The 25,483-nt window shown below is 54.1% G+C and overlaps 1 protein-coding gene across 2 annotated transcripts in view; it reads left to right on the top strand.

Moving 5' to 3' along the window:
* The first annotated feature begins 22,068 nt into the window (after window positions 1-22,068).
* CD48 (CD48 molecule) overlaps window positions 22,069-25,483 on the top strand; it is a 48,021-nt gene continuing 44,606 nt past the window's right edge. Inside the window, exon 1 of one of the 2 annotated variants that reach the window (XM_084865928.1) lies at window positions 22,069-22,562. The gene's annotated coding sequence lies outside the window, so the exon portion shown is untranslated. The remainder of the gene's footprint in view (window positions 22,563-25,483) is intronic. The other variant, XM_084865930.1, reaches the window with a different exon arrangement.

Consider the following 25,483-nt stretch of genomic DNA (forward strand, 5'->3'; position numbering starts at 1 on the left):
AGCTCCTGAGGTGAGTGGGGAGATGAATGTTACGGGATAGGGTTAAGGGTTTGGGGAAGGTGGAGCCCCCAAATTTGATCAGAATGATGATCTTAGTGACAATGAGGAAGCTCCTATAAAGATACTCCTTGCTCCTTCTGAATTTAAGAAGAGTTTGTTTAAAATAAATTTTCTTAGGTAAAAAACCGATGCGTAAATCCAGGGAGACCAACACCCCCCCCCCAGCCTGGCCTGCTTAGGAGGAGGGATCGTGCCCAAGAACTCACATACAGGAGCTTTGGACCCATCGCAGAAGGTGGGTGAGGGTTAGAAAGAGCTGAACTGCTCTGCTTGAGGAAACAGAAGGAGCCTCCATATTTGCTATTGGGGAGAGCAACAAAGAGGGGGGAAGCTGTAGAAGAGAGAGCTAAGAGATTGAGTAACATTCAAGTGGTGTGGGACGGGCGCTGGAGCCAGGGTTACAGAGGAAACAGGAAATTTTTTTAAAAACGTGTTTTGTTTTGTTTTTATTTTAGAAAAAGAGGAAGGAAAAGGGAGACAGAGAGAGAAACATCGATGAGAGAGAAGTATTGATCCGATGTCTCCTGCATGACTCTCCTCCCCACACCGGCCTTTGATCTCTTGGTGTATGGGTCAACACTCATCCACTGAGCCACACCGGCTTGGCCAGAGGGGATTTTTAAGAACAGAAAAGTCCGTTTTGAAGCTATTTGCGTTTTGCAATATTAACCTCTTCGTAGACACAGCCATTGGTAAGCCTTCGATGCATGTAAAGACTGTATGGCGTTCACTGTACGGAATCAGGAGAAGGGCTGCGATCCGAGCTCACAACAGTGGGAGCACTCACGGGTCAGCAGGAGGATTCCTAAGCTGATCGGACTTGAGACTCCCAGGAGTTCACAGCCAGAGGCAACGATGAGAAGGAAGTCCTCCCCTCCCTCCATCCCCACTCCCAGTGAAGTTTTGAGGACTAGCATTCCTCTCCCATAGATCTTACACTGAATCCTTTTTTAAAAAAATATTTTTTTTTAATTGATTTCAGAGAAGGGAGCGGGAGATAGAAACATCAATGATGAGAGAATCATTGGTTGGCTGCCTCCTGTATGCCCCCTACTGGGGATCAAGCCTGCAACCCTGGGCATGTGCCCTTGACCGGAATTGAACCGGGGACTCTTCAGTCCGAAAATTGACGCTCTATCCACTGAACCAAACCGGCTAGGGCTTAGACTGAATCTTCGAACCAGTTTTAGCCAGCGCCTCAGGAGCAGCTGACCCCAGCTGACCGCTCAGCCATTGGGAGTGTGGCCCAGGTGTCACCCTCAAGTGCCTTGCCTGTAATGAGGACAGCGGCCTCCAAAGGGAGGGTGCCTGCAACCCCCCAGCGGGTCCTCCCTGGCGGGGGAGGGGGGGGAGGAGGGGTGTGTGTTCCGTGGAGATTATCGAAGGCCAAGCCAGGGAATGGGGAGGAAGAATGGGGAGAGTGAGCACTGCCATTATATATGGGTCATAAAATCACTCGGTCCCAGGATGTGAACACCGTTTGTCCTCCTTTTTCTGAGAGATCAAAAGAAGGGGACTTGGTGCCTACACTCGGGGTGGAGGGTGGGGCTCTTCTGTCTGGTTTGGAGAGAAATGGCCCCTGCCCTCAGGAAACTCCAAGCGCAGGAGGAAGAGGAGGAGGAGGGGACGGGGAGGGGGAGGAGGGGCAGGCACACAGAGGACAGACATGCAAAGCAGCTGGCACACAAAGACATGTGAGCAGGTGAGCCTTGGGCAAACGCAGTGGAAATGAATGGAGGGGCTGATGGAGACCCAGCTGCTGCCGGAGGAGAGGCACACTGGACCGCTGCTCCCTTCCCCCACCCCCACCCCCACCTCGGCTTTGAGCAATTCTGTTTCCTCCCTGTCTTCACTGGAAGAGCAAGCTCACCCCAAACAGCTGCCCACGGGGCGGGCAGGGCAACAGGAGGAGGCAAACCCCAGATGACTTTGCTGACAAAGCTAAGGCTGTTCAGCCGGCTCCGAGGGCGTTCCCGGAGCGGCTGGGAAGCCAGGACAGGCAGGTTCTGGGAGCTGGGCACCTGCCGCGCTGCTCCTGTGCGGGGGAGGGGCACTGGGCAGGCTCCTCCAGGGCACCCAGTGACACCCCCCCCCTTCCCCATAATTCTGTGCAGCCTCCACGCTCACAAAGCTGTTTTACACCAACAAGTGGGAGGCTCCTCTGACCCTCGGCCCCAGCCCTGGCAGGTGTCCCCTATCAGGTGTGGGTGAGGAAACGGAGGCCTGGTGAAGGTCAGGGGCGGAGGCCTGGTCAAGGTCAGGGGCGTTAGGGACCCTGCGCATGAAGGGGCCCAGTGCATCCACTCGAGGCCAACTCGGCATCTGTCTTTCCGTCCAGCTCGGATCGTTCACCGAGAAGCCCGGAGAGGAGGGAGCTGACACCTGAGCAGGCTGCCCGCCTGGCTCCGGCTCCCAGGGCGACCGGAAGGCCCCTCCGCTCCCCACCCGGCTCTCCTTGGCCCAGCGGAGCGGATCGGCTTGGCAGCCCCGGACCTGGCAGGGCCTCCCCGCCCGCCCGCCAGTCTGAGCCCAAATAAGGGCAGCGCTTCCCGCCGGTCGTGACGTCCCGGGACCACGTCAGCGCGGGCAGGGGGGCGGGGGCTCCCCGCAAACTAGTGACCTCGGCGGCGGGGTGGGCGGGAGGGAGGGGGGTGGGAGACAGCGAGGGCGGGTTGCGATGGGGGAGAAAGGGGGGGAGGAGGGGCCCGCGGGTGTCCCTCACCCCTACCCCATTCCCACCCCCACCCCCACCCCCATCTCCGCCCCAACCCCAACCCCCGCCCCAACCCCAACCCTACCCCGCCCCCACCCCCGCCCCCGCAGCGCCTGGCCCACCCAGAGCCTCTGTTTTTCCGCCAACGAGGGGTCTGCCTAGTAAGGTGACCAGACGTCCCGATTTTGGCGGGACAGTCCCAATTTCCAACAATTTGTCCCGCGTCCTGCGGCGTTTTTTTTTTTTTTTAAAAAAATCCCAATTAATCCGGACGCGGGACAAATTGTTGGAAATCGGGACGTCTGGTCACCGATCTGGTGGCCTTGATAGGGCCGGCCTTTGGACCCCCAAGTGTTGGCGGTCTGTCTGTCTGTCTCACCTTCCAGCCATGGCCTGTGTTTACCCTGGAGGCTGACAGGTTACTTGGCGGTGGGTGTTTAAGGCCCCCACAGCTCCCCATCTTCTTCTCTCTCTCTTTTTAAATTTAATTTTTATATTTAAAAAATATATTTTATTGCTGAAACCGGTTTGGCTCAGTGGAGGTGTGCAGGAGGCAGCTGGTCGATGTTTCTCTCTCATCGATGTTTCTAGCTCTCTATCCCTCTCCCTTCCTCTCTGTAAAGAATCAATAATATATATATATACCATATATATATATACATACTATTGATTTTTTTCAGAGAGGAAAGGAGAGGGACAGAGAGAGACATCTGTGAGAAAAATCACTGGTCAGCTGCCTCCTGCACACCTCCTACTGGGGATGTGCCCGCAACCCAAGTACATGCCCTTGACGAGAATCGAACCTGGGACCCTTGAGTCCACAGACTGACGCTTTATCCACTGAGCCAAACTGGCTTCAGCTCCATCTTCTTCTCTTAAACAGACAGACAAGAAGACCCGCTGGGCCTTGGGCTTCTGGAGACCCCAGAGCGCCTCCCTGCAGGACTGGCCCCCCTTCCTACCAAGCGCCTCCCCCTTGCCCCAGCGCAGTGAGAGAAGGTCTGGCTCCGCTGTCAGGGCCTGGAGCAGACAGAGGAGAGGAGCTCAGGCTCACATTTCAGTGGGGTTCTTCCTGCAGCCCTGGTGGTGGTGGTGGTGGTGGTGGTGGTGGTGGTGGTGGTGGACGTGGTGGTGGTGGTGGCAGCTGGGGTGTGTAGGGGGAGATGGGGAAGGGGGGAGGGGGGAGGAGTCCAGCTTCGCTCAGGTGCAGCCTGTTGAGTGGAGCCCTGGTGGCCCGCCTGTCACCTGACATTGAGAGTGAGCCCGTGGGGAAGAGAGCCGCCAGGAGCACCAGGACCCCAGATCAGGGAGAGGGGGGCACTGCCAGGGTGTGAGAAATGAACTAGGACACAGATGGGAAGAGGCAGAAACCTGCCAGGGGCTCCGGCCTGAGCTGTGTGGGGGAACTGGGCTGCCCTGTGTCTGGGGAGGAGCCCAGACTTAGGGAAAGTCCCCGGGGGCCTCCCAAACTGTCCCTCACACCCACGGTGCTCACCCATCCCTCCTCCCTCCTCCCTCCCCCATCTGACCCACTTCCCCTCTCTACTTCCCCTGGTAGCTGATCGGGTGAAAAGCTCTGGGCACAGTGAGGGAGTGGGGGTCCAGGGCTTGGAGGAAGGCTGGGGCTCTCCTTGGGAGGGGTCTGCCCAGGATGTGGCCAGTTTGCCTTGGCGATGGGCACCTCCCTCAGGCCCAGGCTCCGGGCAGTTGGTCAGAAAGGCTGTGAGCCTGGGCATGTAAGAGGCTGCAGAACAGAGGCCTCTTCCTAGGAGCCAGTGCCCTGGGGCTGGCCAGTGCCCGCGGCATTGAATGGAAACCAGGGGGCAGCATTGGGGTGCCCTCTGAGCGGGGCTCTTCCAGGGACTTCGGAGTCTCAGCTCTGCCTTTGCTGTGAGGTCTCAGGCAAGTTCCCAGCCTCTGAGTCTCCGTCTTCTTGTCTGGAAGCGGAACTAAAGGTTGAGGAGTAGCCGTGAGGAGAGAAGTGCCCTCCAGGGCCCACGGGGGAAGCTAGCCAGAGCCATCAGGTTTGCCTTTGGGGGCTCCCTAGCCCCCAGCTTCTCCCTCTGGGGTACCCTCCTCTCCTCCCCAGTTCATCACTTGGCGAATTCTTCCTTCCTAGCCTCACCTCCTCCTTTTACTTTTCCTCCTCAGGCAATTCTCCCCGCCGTGGGTTCTCACAGCCTCCGGGGTCTTGTCCACAGCTCCTTTACGGAGGACAATGCAGGGCAGGGAATGTCAAGTTCATTGCGTGACCCAGTGTCAGGCCCAGGGCCGGGCACACAGTGGGGGCTCAGGGAAAGCCGGTTCCCAGTTGTCTGTCAGCAAACCCCAGTGATCACCCAGAAGGAGGCGGCTCCAACAGAATCGGGGAAGCAGGCAGAGGAAGGAAGGAAGGGAGGAGGGGAGCCTGTCCCGGCACTGTTCTGGCTCAAGGATTCCTGCTGCTTTCACCACACAAAACCAAGGTCCCCGCCCCTCCCTAGGCCCACATTGTGCCGACTGGCATCAGGGCTGAAAGAAACCTCTAGCCCCACCCACTCCACTGAAGGAAGTCCTGCTGCCACAGGTTCCACTTCGTCACAGCCCGAGCACTTGCTCCACCCCCCCGCCTCCGTTCCCCGCCCCCCCCCCCCCGCCCCCCGCCCCCGCCGCAGCCCAGCTTCCTCTTCTGCTGCCTCATGGAAACAAAGAACAGCTGTGCTGCCTTTGGTTGGTTGAAAACTGAGAGACAGGCTTATCTCATCCCCACCTCTGGTGACTAAAGATCTGGGCACACAGCCAGCTCCACCGGCTCCTGGGCTCAGGGGCAGCCCCGAGGCCTACCCTTCTCCCTGGGATGCGTTGGTAACCACTGAGCCACACTTGCCCTCAGCGGGAGATCTGCCCCCGGGTGCTTTTGCTGCTCCGGCCACGCCAGCTCCCATCCAGTGGCCCCTGCACGCTCACGCTTTCCCACCAGGACTGAGTCTGCTGCGGGCCTTGCACAGGCTGGGAGGGAGCTGGGTCTGTGACGGCGAGGTTTTCCCTCGCTGAGGCTGACCCTCGGGGAAAGAATGTCCAGTTTGCTCAGGCAGCCTGCCCAGAGGGAAAGGGTGTGTGTGAGTCACCAGCCCTGAGTTCAGGGCCACTCGCAAGCCTGTCTGAGCCCCAGGTTCCTCACCTGCCAGGCGGAGGGGTGGGGGGAGGGCATGGGGGGAGGCGAGGCCTGCTTGCAGAGTGGCAGCAGGACAAACTGCGCTGGCAGTAGTGCCACCACACCTGTTACTTCTGCCTGTCACCCCCACAGGCCCCCAGCTGCCAGCTCCTCCACGGCCCTGCCTTTCTTAACCCCCAATCCGTCTCCCCTCCTCGGGCAGCTAAGTGCGCCCCAGTCTGCCTCCTCTGCGCTCACTTATTCAAAGTGTGCACCTGTGCCTGGGCGGGTGGAAGCTCAGCGTGTCTGCGGAGTGTGTGTGCTCACCTGCCCTTGCCCCTCCCTGGCATCAGGAGAGAACGGGCTTGTGCCCTGTGGATCCTTGACTGGCACCTCTTTGTTCCCCACAACGCAGGGGAGCAGCAAACGTGCCGAATCGTGGTGTGTACGTGGGAGAGAGCACGCAGCCAGACAGCTTTTTGGGGCAAAACTCGAATGTTCCCACGTGGGACTTTGAAGACAGAGTCCTAGATGGTTTTGTGGACTTTCCTCTCGGGAGGCAAGCTAAGTTTGGATTCATCGGCCATTCAGAAGGCAGCTGCCTGCAGGAGGAGCCAGAGAAGGGAGCGGAGCCAGCCCCAGGAGAGGGGCCGGGGACAGCCCTCCTTCCCGAGAAGGACAAAGGGCGAGGTTTCCAGCTCTCAGCCGGGCCAGCTGGCCCTTCAGAGGGCAGGCATGCCAGGCAGCATTCCGTCGGAAACCTGCCCGGCCTTGCCCACCGTCCCTGGGCAGAGGAACTCGAGGTGGGAAGCCCTGGCCAGATAAACGCCCTGCTACTCCAGGGAACAGAACGTTCTAGAAGACACCAGAGAGCTCGAGTTCTGGCTGAGGGAGCAGGCCTAGACTGAAATGGAGAGGGGCTGGGAGTCTCCCTCGGCAGGGCCGGGGATGTCCTTGCTGCTGATCACGGTAACCAGGGTTACGCACCGGCTGCTCCAGGTGCTCCTCCAGGGTAAGGGGGGGCCAGGGGTCCGGCTGCTGTGCCCGAGGGCTTGGGTTCAAGCCTCAGCGTCAACCAACAGCCTGATCGCCTCTGTGCCTCTGGGCCCTCATCTGTCAAGTCGGAGTTACCAGAAGAGTGTCCTGTAATGATCAAGCCTAGTGAGTTACAGCGAGAAAGCCCTTCCTTACGGGGCGTCTGGTCTATTTCTCTACGCGATGGCAGGCTCTGCTCTTAGTTCTGGCCCCTTTGGCCAGGCCAGGGTGTATGTAAACATGTGTGTGTGTTTCCTCTGGCCTCTGAGCTCCCGGCCAGAGGAGGAGAAGCTCCGCTTCTTCCTGGGGGAGAGGCCCCCACAGGACCCCACCAGCTGTTCTCCATGGGCGCGGGGGGGGGGGGGGGGGACCGCAGCCAGGCGGGGGGCAGGCAGGAGACACTCTGAGAAGCGTCTTAGTGTGAGGAACTTGCCTGGGCCTGTGCCCCTGGCTTCAGTCAGTCAGTGCCTCACCTGCCTGAATGTTGTTTATAACAATAGCCTTTATCTCCCAGCACTTTCACGTTTATGGCTATTTAACCTCACCTAGACCCAGCCAAAGAGGCTGTAAAGATCTTATCAGAGGGGCAGCTGGACCTTCCCTCTCCACACCCCTGCTCTGGCCGGCTGGTCCCCAGGGAGGAGGTCCCCGCCCAGCCCGGGTGGGAGTGGCCCCCGGGGGCAGAGTTCAGGCCTCACGGGGATAGGGTGGCCTGATGACAGGTTGATTCAGCGGGTTATTTGGGGAAGATGGGCTTCAAACACTCCCATCCGGAGTCTAGGAAGCCCAGGACACTGTGGACGGGAGAGCCGAACGCCCTTCTAGCCCGCAGACAAAAAACTCTGTCTGCGTGTCCAGAGACACATATGGCCTGGGCGTCCAGAGGGCCACCTGGGCCCAGGTTCACCCTGAGCTGACTATGAGGAGGGGTCACTCACACGACTCTCTAGGCACCCGGGGAGGGAGCAGGTCCTGCGCTGCGTACAGGGACTGGCAGACTGTGGCCCTGCCCCAGCTCTCCAGCGTGAACAGGAGTGAGGGAGCGGGGATAGGGGGGGCAGGAGCTCTGCCATCGACTCGCTGGGCCTCAGACCCCCTCAATCACAGGGGGGCGTTGGCTCAACTGTACCCCAGTGCCCTATGAGTTTGGACCAGGCTGAGATGGCCTCTGTGCAAAACGATATCAATTCCTCCCCCCTGTTGTCATTTGTCTTCAGTTTGTTGATCTCATTTACAACCTCTTACAGGAATTCCCCCCCGCCCCCCAATTGAGTTCATTTCAACGTTCTCCAAGCAGCTAGCACACGCCAGGCATGGGGCTGGTGCAGGGAAGTCTGTGGGCTCCGGCTGCTGTTTTCAAAGTGCTGCCAGTCCAGAGGCGGACAAGCAAACCGGTAATGACACCAGGGTCTCCGGAAGCCCCGGGTGACAGAGAGGGTCTCCCTGAGGAGGCTGAGACCCTCCAGAAGTCACCTCTCTTCCCAGACACCGTGCGAGGTAACATAGATGCTATCTTATTCATTTCTCCCTTCCAGGAGCCTTCAGGCTGGGAAAGCCCATTTTACAGGCTGAGAAACTAAGATCCAGGTGCCGTACTCTGCAGTCCAGCTAAGACTCACATTCAAGTCCGCCTGACTCCATGCTCTTTTCTTTTCTTTCTTTCTTTTCCTTCCTTCCTTCCTTCCTTCCTTCCTTCCTTCCTTCCTTCCTTCCTTCCTTCCTTCCTTTCTTTCTTTCTTTCTTTCTTTCTCTTTTTTTTCTTTTCCACAGAGAGGAAAGGAGAGGGACAGAGAGTTAGAAACATCGATGAGAGAGAAACATCGATGAGAGAGAAACATCTGCCTCCTGCACACCCCGCACCAGGGATGACTGGAATCAAACCTGGGACCCTTGAGTCCGCAGACCAAGGCTCTATCCACTGAGCCAAACCAGTTTCGGCTGACTCCATGCTCCTTTCCACCCAGCGGGCAGACTGGGAGGGGCCCGAGCAGTTGACCCTGAACTCTGCTCAGGGTCTGAGCCCCCGCTGGCCTTTTCTGAGTCCTTCTGGTCCCTCCCTGTGGCCAGCGGGAGAACTGCCGCTTTAAGAGACACAGCTCCCTCCTCAGAGGGCTTGGTTTCCATTCATTTTTAATGGCCCAGCTGCCATGGCCTCCCTGCCTCCGTGCTCCTAGCCGGGGAGTTTCTCTGCAACTGAGCACCATGCCCCAGCCTGTCCACGCTTACTGGCACCAAGAACCTTATCTGTCACGCTAGCCGTTTAGATTACCCTGGCACAGAGATCAGGGCCCGGGAGGCAGCAGATGGCAGACTCATCAGGCACCTTGTGCTTGCTGAGGGAGGAGAGGTTATTGGAGCAAAAGGGAGAGAGGATGGACGACATGAGGGGGGGGGGGGGAGCCTGGAGAAGGGACATAAAACGGGGACAGAGACCCAGCCACATGTCCCTGTGGTTCTGGCCATGGTCCCCTCCACTCCGCCTCTTCTCAGTGACCTCCAGGGTCGAGCACTCAAGGGCTGCTCACTGCCCCGTCTCAGAGCCTTCCTGGGAGACCCCGAAACACAGCAGGGGGATGAGTGGGTACATTTCGGTAGGGCTTAAACACAGAGCTCCTTTGGGCCCACTGCTGTCCCCTGAACATCTGGCTCTCTGCTTATTTTCAGGCAGAAATCAGCAGTAGGTGCCATTCTTATGAGTTGCTGCAAACAGGGAGCTTGAGTGACCCAGGACATAGGCACATGGCAAAGGTCACAGTGCCCACACCTTCAGCCTAACCCCCGTGTGCCTGTGAGCTGGGGGAGCTCATGCCCGGGGTCCAGGCTCCATAGTCCCCGGAGGGGGAGGGACAGGCTCCAGCCCCTCCCCTGGGGGCCATGTGATGCCGGAGCAGACCGGCAATGCCTATTTGGGGAGTAGAGTGTCATGGTTCCAGCGCAGCTCCGAGGCCACTCAGCTGTTATTTGCAGACCTTGCCTAATGACCCAGCCTCCGAGCTCAGAGGTGGGGGCTGGACCTGCAGCCGGGTCCAATTTCTCCTGCTCGCTGGCTGTCCCAACCCCTCGGCATCCCACCTTCTTTCTTCCCAGGAACACTGGATTCCCTGTAGGGGAGGTGCCAGAGGGAGGCGCTTAAGAGGGGGGCAGAGGGCCCACCTGAGGACCAAGAGGGGTTCCTTGTCTTGAGGGTAGGGGGGCAGGAAGGGCAGACAGGGTCCCTTGAGTGGGATAGACATGGCCCTGCTCTGTAGGGGCTCCTGGGGCTGGGGTGGGGGTGGACAACAGGATAGGTAATGGCGATTTCATAATTATTTCCCTCCTCATTCAAATGGGAGGGAAACTGGGTGGATGAATAGAAAATGGCCAGCACATCAGATAAATGTTCCCAAAGCTTGGACCGTTGACTCCTAGGCTGGTTTTTAAAAAAATATATTTATTTATTTTTTAATTTTTATTTATTTATTTATTTATTTATTTAATTTTTTTTTTTTTTACACAGAGAGGAAGGGAGAGGGATAGAGAGCTAGAAACATCGATGAGAGAGAAACATCGACCAGCTGCCTCCTGCACACCCCCTACCAGGGATGTGCCCACAACCAAGGTACATGCCCTTGACCGGAATCGAACCTGGGACCTTTCAGTCCGCAGATCGACCCTCTATCCCCTGAGCCAAACCAGTTTTGGCCCTAGGTTGGTTTTTCGAAGGTTGAGACTGGAATCTGAAGGGCATTCCTGTGACCCCCTGACATCAGGGCTGCAGGCGTGGTAGGGATGAAACTGGCCTCTCTGCTCTCTATGTCGGTGTCCCTGGGGTTTCATGCTGACGAAGTCCCTCTCTTTACCCCTCAGCCTGTGCCCTTGGCCTCCCCATCAACCACTTCATAGCCTTTTACCCCCAATGCAAGCGCTCTGTATCAGAACAGTCCCTGTCTCGAAATGTTGTGACAACTAAATGAGACAATCCTTGTGGAATGCTTGCAACAGCATTAGCACCCGGTAAGCACTCCATCAATGTCGCCATGGTTACCAGAGGTCATGGTACCAGGACAAAGGTGGCCAAGGCAGCTCCAACCTCCAGGCACTGGTGTGGTTCCTCAGCCTACGTGCGGCTTCTCAGGAAAGACAGTCCAAGGAGGGCGGCACCGATTGCCCCGGGAAGTCCCCCTGGGAAGCCCAAGACAACCAGCCAAAGGGCAGCTAAGGGCATGGTCCCTCCTTCCAGCCTAGGGCATCACGCCACTCCCTCTTCCCCTGCCTCTGCCTGTGCCCAGTCTCTCCCGAGAAAAGGAGGAACTTGGAATCCCCAGCCCCACCCTCCACCAGCGGCCTCAGTTGGGCAATGCAGGCTGAGACAGAAGCATGGTTTGGGGTTTGGCCTCCTGAATCCCAGAGCTGACGGCCCAGGGGCAGTGAGGACTGGCCCGAGCCCAGCCCTGAGGCTGCGGTCCCAGTATTGTACGGCTCTCTAAGCTCTCCCCTGCTCTCATCCCTGCGGTCACGGCTTCCAGCTCTTATAGCCGCGGGGAAATGGACTCCAGCAAAACCTCCCGGAATGATCTGTTTCTTCCACAAAAGACGTGCTGAGCACCTACTTCGTGCCAGACAACACTGTGGATGCCGGGGTGGCGCAGTGGGCAAAACCGGCAGAATCCCTGCTCTCTGGGAGCTCACGTTCCATGGGGGAAAGGGGTGAACAGGAAACTAAATTAGAAAATATTAATTTCTATTAATGATAAAGGCTAATAAAGAGGGGAGTGGGATAGACAGTGTCAATGGTGAACGTGTTATTGAGATGGAATGGCCTCATGGAGAACCTCATGGAGAAAGAAGGTGACTTTCTTCTTATTTAAAAAAAAATGTATTTCTTTATTGATTTCAGAAAGTAAGGAAGAAGGAGAGAGAGATAGAAACATCAATGATGAGAGAGAATCATTGACTGGCCGCCTCTGCATGCCCCTCACTAGGGATCGAGCCTGCAACCCAGGCATGTGCCCTTGGGCAGAATCGAATCTGGGACCTTTCAGTCCTCAAATCGATGCTCTATCCACTGAGCCAAACTGGCCAGGGCAGAAATGGTTGGATATTTTAAAGGAAGAGCCCACAAGATTTGCTGATAGACAAAATGGGGGCTTTAAGAAAAAATTGTATGTGCATATGCCCGGTATAATGTAAAATCCTTTCTAGAGTAGCACAATATCACTAAAATTTCACCATAATCATGTAAATGAGGTTCCATTGTTATTTGCCGTGTTACAGAATAGGGAAATGAGATGGAGGGAGGCTAAGAGGCTTGGAAAATCACGTGGCTGGGAGGTGCTAGAGCTGGTCTACATCAGAACCCACAGCAGCCACAGGGCAGGTCTCATCCACTTATTTAACGTGCTTCATTGCGCAGCTCCTCTGCAGCAGACACTGGACTAGAGGTTAGGGGTGCAGAGATGAGTGAGGACATCTGGACCTTGAAGAACATGTGCTTTGGAGGAGGAGGCAGAGATGTACAAACATAACAACGGTGAGGTAGGTGTGTAGAATCCTGGCCCTCAGAGGGCTGGGTGACTAAGTCTGCATAGCGGGGAGGGGAAGAGAAAGCACCTCAGAGGGGGTGATGTGTGGGGAGATTGCAGACGAAGCTGTGCCAAGGACAAGAAGGTAGAAAGCGGTCTGTGCAAAGGCTCTGGTTTGGGAGGTGTGGAAGGAGGCCTGGGCAGGCAGAGGTGAGCTGCCTGGGAAAGAGTTTGCCTGAGGCCAGAGGGCATCACTGCAGGTTTCCAAGGGCCGGAGAAGCCATCAGATCTATTTTCCAGAGATCTCACGTAGTGGGTAGGTGCCAGGAGAAGAGGACATAGTTTTCCCTGTTTTCGGATGACGCTGCCCGGGGAATCTGAGAACAGATGTGGGAGTGTGTATACATTTCCAGGAAACAGTACTTTCTGGGTGTGCGTGTCTATAAATATACTCGTACACAGGGCCTGGCTTGAGTCTCACTTGAATCAATGACAGCACTTGCCACACTCCCTGAGCTGCCTCTGCTGCCCCCTCCTGGCGAGGAGCCCTTACAGCATCCGATTTCACCACCTGGTGGACAGGGCCAGCTTCTGAGCTCTGTCTCACCATCATTCCCCTAGGGGCATGGCCAGCAAACTGTGGCTCGAGAGCCACATGCAGCTCTTTGGCCCTTGAGTGTGACTCTTCCACAAAATACCATGGCCTGGGTGAGTTTATTTTGACGAAGTGGCATTAGAAGAAGTTTAAGTTTAAAAAATTTGGCTCTCCAAAGAAATTTCAATCGTTGTACTGTTGCTATTTGTCTCTGTTGACTAATGGGTTTGCCAACCACGGCCCTAGGGCACCAAGGCGAGTCTCTACATGGCAACACTAACGATGTGCGTTCGGCCAGAGGAGGAACTATGGAGACGGCTAGATCCAAGCTGGGCCTGAACTGACTACACAGTGGAGTGAGAAGTGGGATTTTATTTGAAAACCTGACCCACATCCAATGGTTCAAGGACCATCCTGGTCAGAGGTAGTGAATGGATGAGATAGATGACCCTTATCCCATCCAGCTCCATGATCCATGAATAGTGGTGAGAGATGGAGACATGGAAAGACAGAAATGTATATCTGCACATATATTCTCTTTCTATGTATATATGAATGTTTACACTAGTACATGTAGATACACACACACATGCACACACGAGAGAGAGACACAGACAAGAAACAGGGACAGAAATAGACAGGGACAGAGAGACAGGGCAACCAAATTTGGGTTTTAACACGATAATCGTCAAGGCCCCAGCGGGAGCAGACCTACTAAAAATAGGCTATAATGTTGGTATGCAGTGGAGCCCAGCCCAGCTCCCCTTCCACGTCCCCAGCTCAGGAATTTGTACCAGCATTTCCCCTTGTCAGCCTGGAGGAAAACATGAAGATAGAGGGACAGGGACGGGAACAGGAAAAACCTAGACTCCCAGGGATTCGCACTGAGGACCGTCCCCTCCTCCCCGCCCCCCTGCCCCCCGCCCTGCCCCGAGGGCTTCCTCACTCCTCTGTGCCCACAGAGGGGACCCAGGTTGCTGGCAGCTCTTCCTGAGGCTGAGTCCCAGTCCAAGACCTGAGGGGGGCATGCCCTGGGCGCCCAGCTGCCCGCCGCAGTCAGAGGAGTTGGCCTGTCTCACGGGGCAGCTAAGCTGAGCCAGCACATCAGCCAGCTGCCTCCTTCGCCATCCGGCTCAGCAAGGGAGACAGCGGAATCCTGTTCTCCACGGGACTCGAGAGTCAGGGAAACGGTTCCTTCCCTCCTGGGCCCCAGTCTTCTCATCTGTAAAATGGGAATAAAAACATCTGCTACTGCCCTGGCCCATGGCTCAGAGAGTTGGAGCATTGCCTCATACATCAAAAGGTTATGGGTTCGATTCCAGTGGGCGCATATGGGAGGCAGCAGATCGATGCTTCTTCCCCACACTGATGTCTCTCTGTTTCTTTGTCTGTCAGTCTCCCTTCCTCTCTCTAAATATCAATAAGCATGTCCTCAGGTGAGGATTAAAAAAAAAGAAAGAAAAGAAAAGAAACATCCACTACTGTGTGATATCACTTATATGTGGAATCTAAAAGAAAAACAAAAACAAAAAAATCAAGTTCACAGGTAGAGATCTGGTTGCCAGAAATGGGGTGGGAGTGGACAAAATGGGTGAAGGTGGTCAAAAGGGGCACTTCCAGTTATAAAATATGTAAATCCCAGGGATAAAGTTACATAAGCACAGTGTCTATAGTATATAATACTGTGTTGCATATTTGAAAATCATTGAGAGTACAGTAAACCCTCGATTTTGTGGACTCGATTTAACGGACTTTGGGCTTAACAGAAAATTTCTGGCCCATGTATCATATGTGAAAATTAATGCCCTATTCATTTTAAAATGCTTTTAACCAAGATTCAGTTATAATTAAATTATCAGGTTATTTTTTTATGTTAATTCACTGTTATTTTGAACAAATTTTAGCAAACAGGCCCATGTTGGAAAAAACACTCTAGTAGTAATGCAAATAGAAATAAATATTGAATATCTACAACTATAGTCTACACATTTAACTCCGGAGTCACCGCTCTCAAACAATGTTAAATGATCAGCAGGTGGTCACATGGCACAGTGGGCGGTAATTGGCTCTGTTGTCACGTGGCATGACTCTCTGCAGCAGTTTTATCAGATGCCTCACTGTTCCCAGGGGCGCTGAGCCACGCCCAGCCATGCACATTCGTTTACTCCAGTGACTGATGAGTGCACGCATTTACCAGACCTATTCAGTATACACTTAAAATTACAGCAATGCATATGGAAAACGTTTCTGTGAATTCAACTTTCCATACCATTACACAAGCATGTCTACATACATAAAAACAGGTAAGCTAATTAGTCAATTTTTTAACAGACACGTTCAGAAAACCTACTTTATTATAGAATGGACTTTCGGCTTTCATGCCTGAATTAGTCCGTTACATCGGGGTTTTACTGCTGATCTTAAGAGTCTACATCATGAGAAATAGTTTTGTCATTATGTGTGGTGATGAATGTTATCTAGACTCACTGTGGTGATCATTTCACAATGTATACCTATACCGTGCACCTCAATAAAAACATCAACAAGTCTGCCCTCTGTGTCACAGCTGAGGAAGCTGTGGCACTGGGCAGTGAGTGACTGGCCCCGGTCATTGTCCTGCCCAGGATTTGGACCAGGCAGCCTGCCTCTGGGCCACGCTTTCATCACGCTTCTCGGCTGCCTCTCCAGCATCAGAGAAGGGCTCTGCGGTGTGGTGAGCGCTTTTGCTCAGGACGGGAGACTCCAGGACTGAAGACTCCAGGACTGAAGAGAGCCATTCACTCTGACTCTAAGCTTTCATTCCTATCCCTTCATTTGCAAACACAGTGGCCTCCACGTTGAGCTCGGTGCAAATCTTTGTTGCCCAAATGTTCAAATACAATCTGTACCCCTTCCCCAAGCCAGAGCACTGCCCCTGTGACAATGAGGAAGCCAGCAAAACTCACAGCGTTAGGCAAGTGAGGTGGTTTAATACAATCGAGAATTTTAACTAACTGCCCAAGACATTAAGTCATTATATTTTTAGCACTTTTCAGAAAACCCCTTCGACTCTTGTGGTGTAAGAACTGTTAACAAGCACAGCCGGTGTGGCTCCTGGTTGAGTGTTGACCCATGAACCAGGAGATTGTGGTTCGATTCCAGGTCAGGGCACATGCCTGGGTTGTGAGCTCAGTCCTCTGTAAGGGGTGTGGGGAAGGCAGACATCCAGTGATTCTCTCTCATCGTTGATGCTTCAATCCCTCTCTCCCTTCCTCTCCCTTCCTCTCTCTGAAATCAATAAGAACATATTTTAAAAAACGTTTCTGAAATGCAAAAAAAACCCCACACCCATCTTCATGAAAACAAACAGAAACAAAACATCTGTTGTGCTTACCCCCCACGGGATTGGGGGCACAGCTGAGGGCTTTGTAAGCTCTCTTGAGCACCACAGCACAAGGGGCCCTGGTTGTGTGTCTGCTCAGGGCTGTGCCTGCTTCCGGCCCCGGCGGCTCCAGGTGGCAGCGGTGCGGAGCAGGCTGTGTGTTTTCTTGGAGCTGTGCCTGAACTGGGGGTCCTGTGGAAGACCTGTTAGGGGACTTCCCGACTCTTAGGGGATTGTGTAGAGAGTGTGGGGAGGTAGGGGACAGGCTGGGAGGGGGCCACTGGGGAGACGAAAGACCTCTTCTCCATTCACCCGCCCCCAAACCTGCCTGCCCCTCAGGAGCCCGCAGGCCTCCAGGCTAGGAACACTGTGGGTAGGGGTGCTGGGGCAGACCACTCTGCAGGGTGTCCTTCCTTTCCCCTTTCCTCAGCCTCCACGCTCTGCCTGGAGTGGACACTGGGAAAGGGGACGGCAGGATCCGGGACACCGACCTGAGGGAGGGCCCGGAGGGAGGGCACAGCAGGCCTGGGTCAGATGTCCGCAGGAACCCGCCCTGTCCCCTGCTGTGAAGTTCATCTCCAGCAGCCTTGGCTCTGATGGTAATCCACGAAGAACGTCTCGTCATCAGCCCGGCCGGCGTGGCTCAGTGGCTGAGCGTCACCTATGAACCAGGAGGTCACGGCTCCATTCCGGGTCAGGGCTCAGGCCCGGGTAGCGGGTGCCATCCCCAGTGTGGGGTGTGCAGGGGCAGCCTATCAGTGATTCTCTCTCATCATTGATGCTTCTATCTCTCTCTCCCTTCCTCTCTGAAATCAATAAAATATAGTAAAAAAGAAAAAGAAAAAAAAAGTCTTGTCATTAGTCTGAATTAGTCACACCACAGTTATAGAGATTAGATCTTTAAATTAAGCTTATGAGCCAAAACTGGTTTGGCTCAGTAGATAGAGCGTCCGCCTGTGGACTGAAAGGTCCCAGGTTCGATTCCAGTCAAGGGCATGTACCTTGGTTGTGGGCACATCCCCAGTGTGTGTGTGGGGGGGGGGAGGGGGCAGGAGGCAGCTGATCCATGTTTCTAACTCTCTCTTCCTCTCCGTAAAAAAATCAATGAAATATATATTTTTAAAAAATTGAAGCTTATGAAACCCGCCTCACTCTCAGGATAGCAAACGTTACAATTTACCGAGTCCCCCCCACATGCTGGGCAAGGGGATAGACATCTTACACATTTCTTTTTTTTTTTTTTTTAATAAGTTTTTATTTTTCATATTATTACAAATGTTCCTCCCCGCCCCCCCCCCCATAGCTCTCCTCCACCAGGTTCCCACCCCACCCTCTGCCCTTTCCCCTCTCCCCATTGTCCTCATCCATAGGTGCACAGTTTATGTTCAGTCTCTTCCCACGGCCCCCCCTCCCCTTTTCCCCAAGAATCGTCAGTTCACTCCCCTTCCATACCTCTGATTCTATTATATTCAACAGTTAATATTGTTCATCAGATTTTTTTAATTTCCTTGGTTTTTAGATTCACTTGTTGATAATTACGTATTTGTTGTTCATAATTTTTATCTTTGTTTACTTTCTCTTCTGAAAGAACCCCCTTCAGCAATTCATATAATTCTGGTTTGGTGGTGATGAACTCCTTTAGCTTTTTTTTATTAGTGAAGCTCTTTATCTGGCCTTCGATTCTGAGTGATAGCTTTGCTGGGTAGCTTATTTTTGGCTGTAGGTTCTTGCTATTCATCACCTTGAATATTTCTTGCCATTCCCTTCTGGCCTGCATGGTTTCTGTTGAGAAGTCAGCTGACAATCGTATAGGTGCTCCTTTATAAGTTACTACCTTCTTTGCTCTTGCTTCTTTTAATATTCTCTCTTTATCTTTTGCTCTTGGAATTTTAATAATGATGTGTCTCGGTGTGGTCCTCTTTGGATTCCTTTTGTTTGGAGTTCTGTGCGCTTCCTGGACTTGTAAGTCAAATTCTTTCACCAGGTGGGGGAAGTTTTCTGTCACTATTTCTTTCAGTATGTTTTCGATATCTTGCTCTCTCTCATCTTCTGGAACCCCCATAATTCTGATGTTGGTTCGCTTGAAGTTGTCCCAGAGGTTTCTTACATTATCTTCAATTTTCTGGATTCTCTTGCCTTCTAGCTTCTGTGGAGGAGTGTCTTCTGGCTCTTTATGTTCCAAATCTTTGACTTGATTCTTGCGATCTTCCCTTCTGTTTTTAGGACTCTGTAGAATATTTTTTATTTCAGACAATGTATTCTTTATTTCTTGTTGATCCCTTATCATTTCTTGTTGACTCCTTATTAATTCTAGTTGATCTCTTTTCATATCCTCATAGGCCTTATCCATCTTTTCTAGGAAATTCTTGAAAAACCTTATAAGCGTAGATTTGAACTCTATATCCAGACGCTTTTTGTCCTCCATTTCTTTCGTTTGTGATCTCTTTTGTTGTCGCATTTCGCAGTTACAGATGGGACGGGGTTTCAGGGTGGAGCCTGCAGCTTTGGCTTCCGTCAGCCCCGCCCTATGCGGGTCCTTCAGTGCTCGCTGCCGGCGCCTCTGAGAGAAAGGTGCCCTCGATTTTCGCCTGCTGCCAAACAGTCTATGCTCTCCCACAATGAGCCCGGTATTGGGGTTCAGTTCAGTTGGAAGTGGAGTTGGAGGTGGCGTTCACAGCAGTCTGGAGCCCCAGTCTCCTTCCCGTCAGGGCAATCCCGCGGCACAGCCGACCGTCCCTTCTCTGGGGGCAGTGTGCGCGCCTCCGGGACCTCCTTTCTCCGCTTCCCCGGGTTCCGACTTACAGCCCAGCTCCCTATGGCTGAGCCTGAGTCCCCGGGGTCTGGCCCAGAACTGGGGTTCAGAGCAGTCAGGGGCCCAGCACAGTCGGAGTGTTTATCTCCTTCCCGCTAGGGAACGCCCGCCAGGCACTCGGCCTCCCTCCTCTCCGGCTCCGTCCTCTCCGCGCGCCGCGTGTCTCCGTACCTTAGGCTTTTACAGCTCCTCCGCGCTTCCTTCTGGTTTTCTCCTTGCTTCTTGTTGTAGGATTTCCAGTCAGTCGACTTTCCTGTAGTTCTGGGTAATGTCCATTTTATATTTTAGTTGTATTTTATTAAAATTGTTGTGTGCGGCTGCGGCTAGTTGCCTACCCGAGCAGCCATCTAGGATTGTCCGACATCTTACACATTTCAAGTCTAATCCTCCAGCCGCCTAGGGGTGGCTGTCCCCAGATGACAGGTGTGGGAGCTCAGGTCCTACGAGGGAAAGTCATGTGGCTGATGCCACACAGGGGAAGCCTGGGGACAGGCTGGCACCCAGGTCCCGAACTGGCAGCCTGAGGGGAGTGTGGGCGAGGAGAGTGAGGGGCAGTGCCCTCCAATCCTGAGAGCAGAGAGTCTCCGTGAGGTTGAGTGGGGAACACCCTCGGGGGAAGAACGTCACCAAACACAGCGGCAGCCCCGGACTTATTTGGGCATCTGGCTCTCAGCAGAGAGCTGTGTGAGAGAAGGGCTCCGAGGAACGGCGAGAATTCGTGGCGGGTCCAGCGCAGCGGGGCCAGGAAGCTGTGTTCCCAGAGGCCGCTGCGGTCAGTGCCCCCGGCTAAGGATGGGGCACTGCCACCGCCCAGACCAAGGGCTCCCGTGATTGCACGCTGTCATGGGCGCACGGTGTCTTACGCTCCTCCCAGCGCTCCTGGGTTGTTCTGTGATCAGCTCAGGTGGCCGGCGGAGAGGCTGAGGCGTGAGGACTCTGCCAGGGCCACTGTCAGCCCAGACACCTTTCCCCGAAGCGCTCCGGCAGGCGGCCACCTCCTGTCCACTCTGACAGATGCGTGTCCTCCCGCTGGGCTCGCTCCCTTCGCTGGGAGCTGCCTGGGGGTGCTGAGTGGTTCCAGCAGGACCCCACCACCAGCCTTAGCGACGAGTCCCCGCCCCTCTAAACAAATTCATTGGCATTCTGTTTGCCCACCTGCCTGCTGGGTGTTTGGTTCCTGCGAGCCAGGCCTTCAGATGTCACCAACTCTGGTGACCTGAGAAATAAAAACAAGTCCCAGACCCGTTGAGCAAAGACAGGCTGTTATCGTCACCAACGTTCTGCCTGCGGGAGTTGGGGCGGTGAGGGGCACAGGCTCCCTAAAGACCCAGTGATGCCTTGGGCTGTAGAATCCGAGACCCTTGCTGTGTGTCCTGGGGTAAGTCACTTAACTTCTCTGAGCTTCGCTGTCTAATGTACCTCACAGAACAAAAATAATGTGGAATCACTGTGAGTTAAAGTGCTCTGTGGTCTTTTCCCGCAGGAGCTCAGCCACCATGGCCGCCACGGTGCGGGCCTGCCTGGCCCAAGACTTCAGGGCAGGAAGTAGAGTGGGCCTTGCTCCTGTCACCTGCCAGACAGTTCCCCTGCTTCTTTCAGCCTCTGGAAGGCAGGCCCTGCGTCCAGCCAGCCCTCTGGACACCTGTCCCCAGGCAGGAGGCTTCTTCAGGCTTGTCACTCCTCAGCTCCTTGTCTGTACCCCCAAGTTGGGAAGGATGGTCACAGAGTGGCTTTTCAGTAAGTGTTTATGGGGGGCTCTGGGCTGTCAGGAAGCAAGAGGAGAGCCACCGACTGGGCGGGAGGAAGGCCCCGCACTTGGTCTACCTCCCAGTGTGAGTTCATCCTCTGCCAGTGTGGCTGCAGGCCCTGTGCCACCAGCCCGAACCATCCTAGTTGCAATAGCATCTCTGTTGTGGTTCCCCAAGGGCAGGTCAGCATCCCTCACCCCCACCAGACCCGGGACTGGGGTAGAAGCCTTGCTTTCTCCTACCTGCCCGCATCAGACTGACCCCCAGCTGGGCAGGATCCATTCTTGGGGCTCAGCAGGCGACAGAGCCCAGGCTGGCTGCTCTGGCTGATCCGATGAGCAATGACTTGCCTCTGGCTAAGACAGTGATCTCGCTGAGCTCTCGTTTTTGCCTTCTTGTCTAAGAACCGAAAGGCTGTTTTGCAATCTTTTGGCCCCTCTCCTCTCCTGCCCCGGACCCCTCTAACCTGGAGGACAGGGGCACAGGGCGGGATCGCTGCAGGGCATGGGGCAGGGCTGACCCCAGGGACCATCTCTGGAGGCCACCCAGGCAGATCCTCCCCATGGCAGGGCCTACAGAGCATCTCCTTCCTGGGCTAAGCGCGGTGAGTGGTTCTGGACCCTTCCCCGCCCCAGCAGCACCCTCTGCAAGCACAGGACAGGCTGTCTGCAGGAGAAGCTCTCCCGCCACTGCGGACAAAGCTCAGAGACAGACACAGGCGTTCCTGCACGGAGAGGGCTCACACACTCCTTTGGCCCCAAGTACTTCCACCTCCTCCCTGTCCTCTCCCCTCCTCCCTCCCCCACTCCTCCACCTTCACCCCCGAGAAAGTCAGATGGTGAGACATGGTGACTAGCTTTAAATAATCACAACCGGCTATTTTAGGCCTCTGGGGACAGGGTATATTTTCTGAGCTGCCAGAAACACACCTTGCATAAAGTAACACCTGTTGAGGCCTGACTTCCCAGACCACCAGCCCTGCACTCGGGCGGGGCAGCTGGAAGACGAAGGCCTGCCTCCCCCTGCTGGCGAGCCTGAGGACCACACCCCCTCTATACTGGATCCTCAGACAGTAACTCCGCCTGTTCCTCCTTCCCTCTCCCTCCGCCCAGGGAACCAGAGAGCTTGACTGCGGTGGGAAAGAGATCTCTGTCACTCAGAGGCAGTGTTCCTCTTCCTGTGGGGCGGAAGGAAAGATGAGGCTCAGTAAGTGTGTGACTTCCCCAGACTCCCCCAGGAAGTTGGAGCCTCCTTCTCTGCAGAACCCAGGAAGCGGCAGGCGTGTCCTCCTGTGTCCTCCTATCTCCATGGGCCAAGGCCTCCTCCCTACTGTGTTCCTCATCTCTGTCTGCCGGGCGCTCCATGAGCATTTGGGCTAAAGGAATGGCCGCCGTTCAACAGATCTGCAGCCAGAGAGACTCAGCAGGGCCAGGTGGTCTACGTGTCTCCTGGTTTGGGGGTCCTGGAGGAGCTGGAATCTGGGGTCCAGGAGAAGGGACCTCTCCACGGGGGGTTCTCACTCATGGAGGAGACAAGCCAGACGACTCTACCGAGAAGTCACATTGCTGCCCCAAGCAGGGACAGCGCTGAGTGTACAGCTGGAGGTAAGTGGCCCCAAGGGTAAAGGTTGGAGGGCTCCGGGATTAAGACTATGCTGGGGAGCTCAGTCTGGGAGCAGGTGCCCTGGCCTAGATCATGGCTTCCTCATGAGAAAGCTCCTGAGTCACGCTTCCCTCCATGCTCAGCATCTTCCGGATTACGAGAAGTGCTTGCCTGTGCTTCTTGGAGGGGCCCCTCTTCCTCTTTCCCAGAGAACATGCGGGTGGGAACAGTGTCCGTGTCCGGCTTTCCTCAGACCCTGGCCACCTCGGTCTCAGTTCTGCTGGACACCCCTGGGCTCCAGCTGAAGCGAGTCCTGGTGACTGACTGCAGCTCACAAAGGAGCTGTTTCTTTCCAGAGTCGCTGGCCAGGGAGTGTTGGGAGCCAGCAGAGTTGAGGCAAGCAACTCAGTCTTAAGAAAATAGAATTAAGTTCCTTCTAGCAGAAGTTATGCGGTGCCCTGAGGGCTTGGCCAGAAGATAAGATTAACCTGCAGCTTAGCATCTTCCTGCCGCTTCCCCTTCCTGATCCTCCCTCCTAGATAGCCCAGCCTTGGAATGTTGCACCTTAGACTGTTACACCTCCCTGTCAGTTAGCCAATCCTGTGTTGCCAGATGCCAAAGACCCCTCTGCATAAGCAACCCTGCCCCCCTTTGTTTCTGCTGTATAAATACAGCCATTTTAGAGAATAAAATTGAGGCTTGATCAGAACCTTGTCTTGCCTCCATTCTTCCGTATTCCTTGTTTGCCTCATTCTCTTAGGTGGTTCCTGTGTGCCCAGGTTGTTGCCCCGAGGGTCGGGACAAGGGAGGTCTCCCCACCCCCACTTGGCCCAGGCTCTCTACCCTCCGGGCCAGGGCCATGGGAGAAGGAATGTGTGGGGAAGTCCCACGTCCGCCCTGCTGTCCTAGCACCTAGTCATCGCACCTCTCCAGCCTCTAGGCATCTTGCTGGCTGGTTTGGTGGTAACTGCTGGAGTCTGTTGCCTTCGGTCCCCAAAGCTCCTCACCGAGGAGAGGGCTTCCTTCATGGTGCCCCTCCTTGCTAATTCCGCTGTGTCAGCAAGATCCCTTAGCAACAAATGCCATCACTGGGCAGTGGGTAAATACCTCCTAAAGGGAAACCCATTCTTACTGGAAAATGGTGATTCTAGGACAAGGGTCTGGAGCCAGATGGACCAGGATCTGAATCCTAGTTCAACCCGTTACTCTCTGTGTTGCCTTGGGCAATCTGCATAACCTCTCTGAGGCTGTTTCCGAATCTGCCAGTGGGATGATGGTTTGTATGCATGGGGTTGTGCAGGACTGAAAGGAGATAATGCCGTGACTCCACGTGGTTTAAATGTTGGGTCAAGGACAAGTGGAGCTAAAGGTAGCAACTGGAATATTAATACTACTATAACTTTTTAGGGAAATGTATTTTGAGGTAAACTACCAACATGTGAACTCTGAATTTTATTTTTTTAAAGGAATATTTTTATTGATTTCTGAGAGGAAAGGAGGAGTTAGAAACATCAATGATAAGAGAGAATCATTGATTGGCTGCCTCCTGCACACACCCCTTACTGGGGATCGAGTCCAAAACCCGGGCATGTGCCCTGACCAGGAATTGAACCCTGACTTCCTGGTTCATAGGTCCATGCTCAAACACTGAGCGTGAGTTTAAATTTTAAAAGAGGAAATAAAAAACTGAAAGGAATGTTTTTACTTGCTTTGGGTTATAATCTAACCTTGAGGGTTAAGAGTCTGCCTGTGTGGGTATGTCCATGGAAGAGTCTGCAAGTGATGTGTGTGAGTAGCCAGGTCCTGCCGGGTGCACAGTGGGGTGGTGGGGACTCATATGTAATCATTCCCTGAAGAGTCCTGGCTCTCATGGGCTTCAACCACTGACACCAGGACTCTTGGTGTGGGGTGGGGTCCCCTCTTGCAAAATCACTAGGAGCATCAGAGAGGTGGGCGGGAAGAGTCTCTTTTTTTCAGACTCCAGGGTGATAGGCCTGGGGGAAGATAAGTCAGTTGTTCCATGTATCAATGCCTCTGTTTGTACTTTGTGCATCCGTTTATTTTGTTTATTAAACTCCACTGAGAAGTGAGATCACATGGTATTTCACGCTCTCTGACTGGCCTTATTTCCCTTAGCATAATAATCCAGGCCCTCGCCGAAACTGGTTTGGCTCAGTGGTAGAGCGTCGGTTTGGGGACTGAAAGGTCCCAGGTTCGATTCCGGTCAGGGGCATGTACATTGGTTGCGGGCACATCCCCTGTAGGGGGTGTGCAAGAGGCAGCTGGTCGATGTTTCTCTCTCATCGACGTTTCTAGCTCTCTATCTCTCTCCCTTCCTCTCTGTAAAAAATCAATAAAATATATTTTAAAAAAATAATAATAATCCAGGCCCTTCCCTGCTGTTGCAAAAGGTAAGATCTCTCTTTTTCATGACTAAATAGTACTCTATTATGTAAATGTACCGATCACCTATTTTTTTATCCCCTCATCTACTACTAATGGGTTCTTGGGCTGTTTTCAAATCTTGGCTATTGTAAATAATGCTGCTGTGAACATAGGAGTGCATATATTCTGTCAGCATAAGAAACATTAAAAACTGTAGAGAATTTTTATGTGTTTATTTGAGCCAAGCTGACAATGATTGCTGGAAAGCAAAACCTCGACAGACTGAGAAAATGCTCCAGATAAAACCCTGCTTTAGGAGAAACCAAGATGGCGGCATAAGGTAGACACCCAAATGCAGCCTACTACAACAAATTTGAATTTAGAACTGGAAAACAGGAAACATCGACCTGAAGCACCGGATGGCTGGCTGAGAGGAGGCTCTACCATCTGGGAAGGAGAGAGAAGGCACGCTGAACCTCAGGAACTGTGAAGGTGCGGAGAACTGTGCGCACAAAAAGGTGGCTGCCAGACTTCGCTG

This window comes from Pipistrellus hanaki (assembly GCF_964339955.1).
Source record: "Pipistrellus hanaki genome assembly, chromosome: 18".
Lineage (NCBI taxonomy): Eukaryota > Metazoa > Chordata > Mammalia > Chiroptera > Vespertilionidae > Pipistrellus > Pipistrellus hanaki.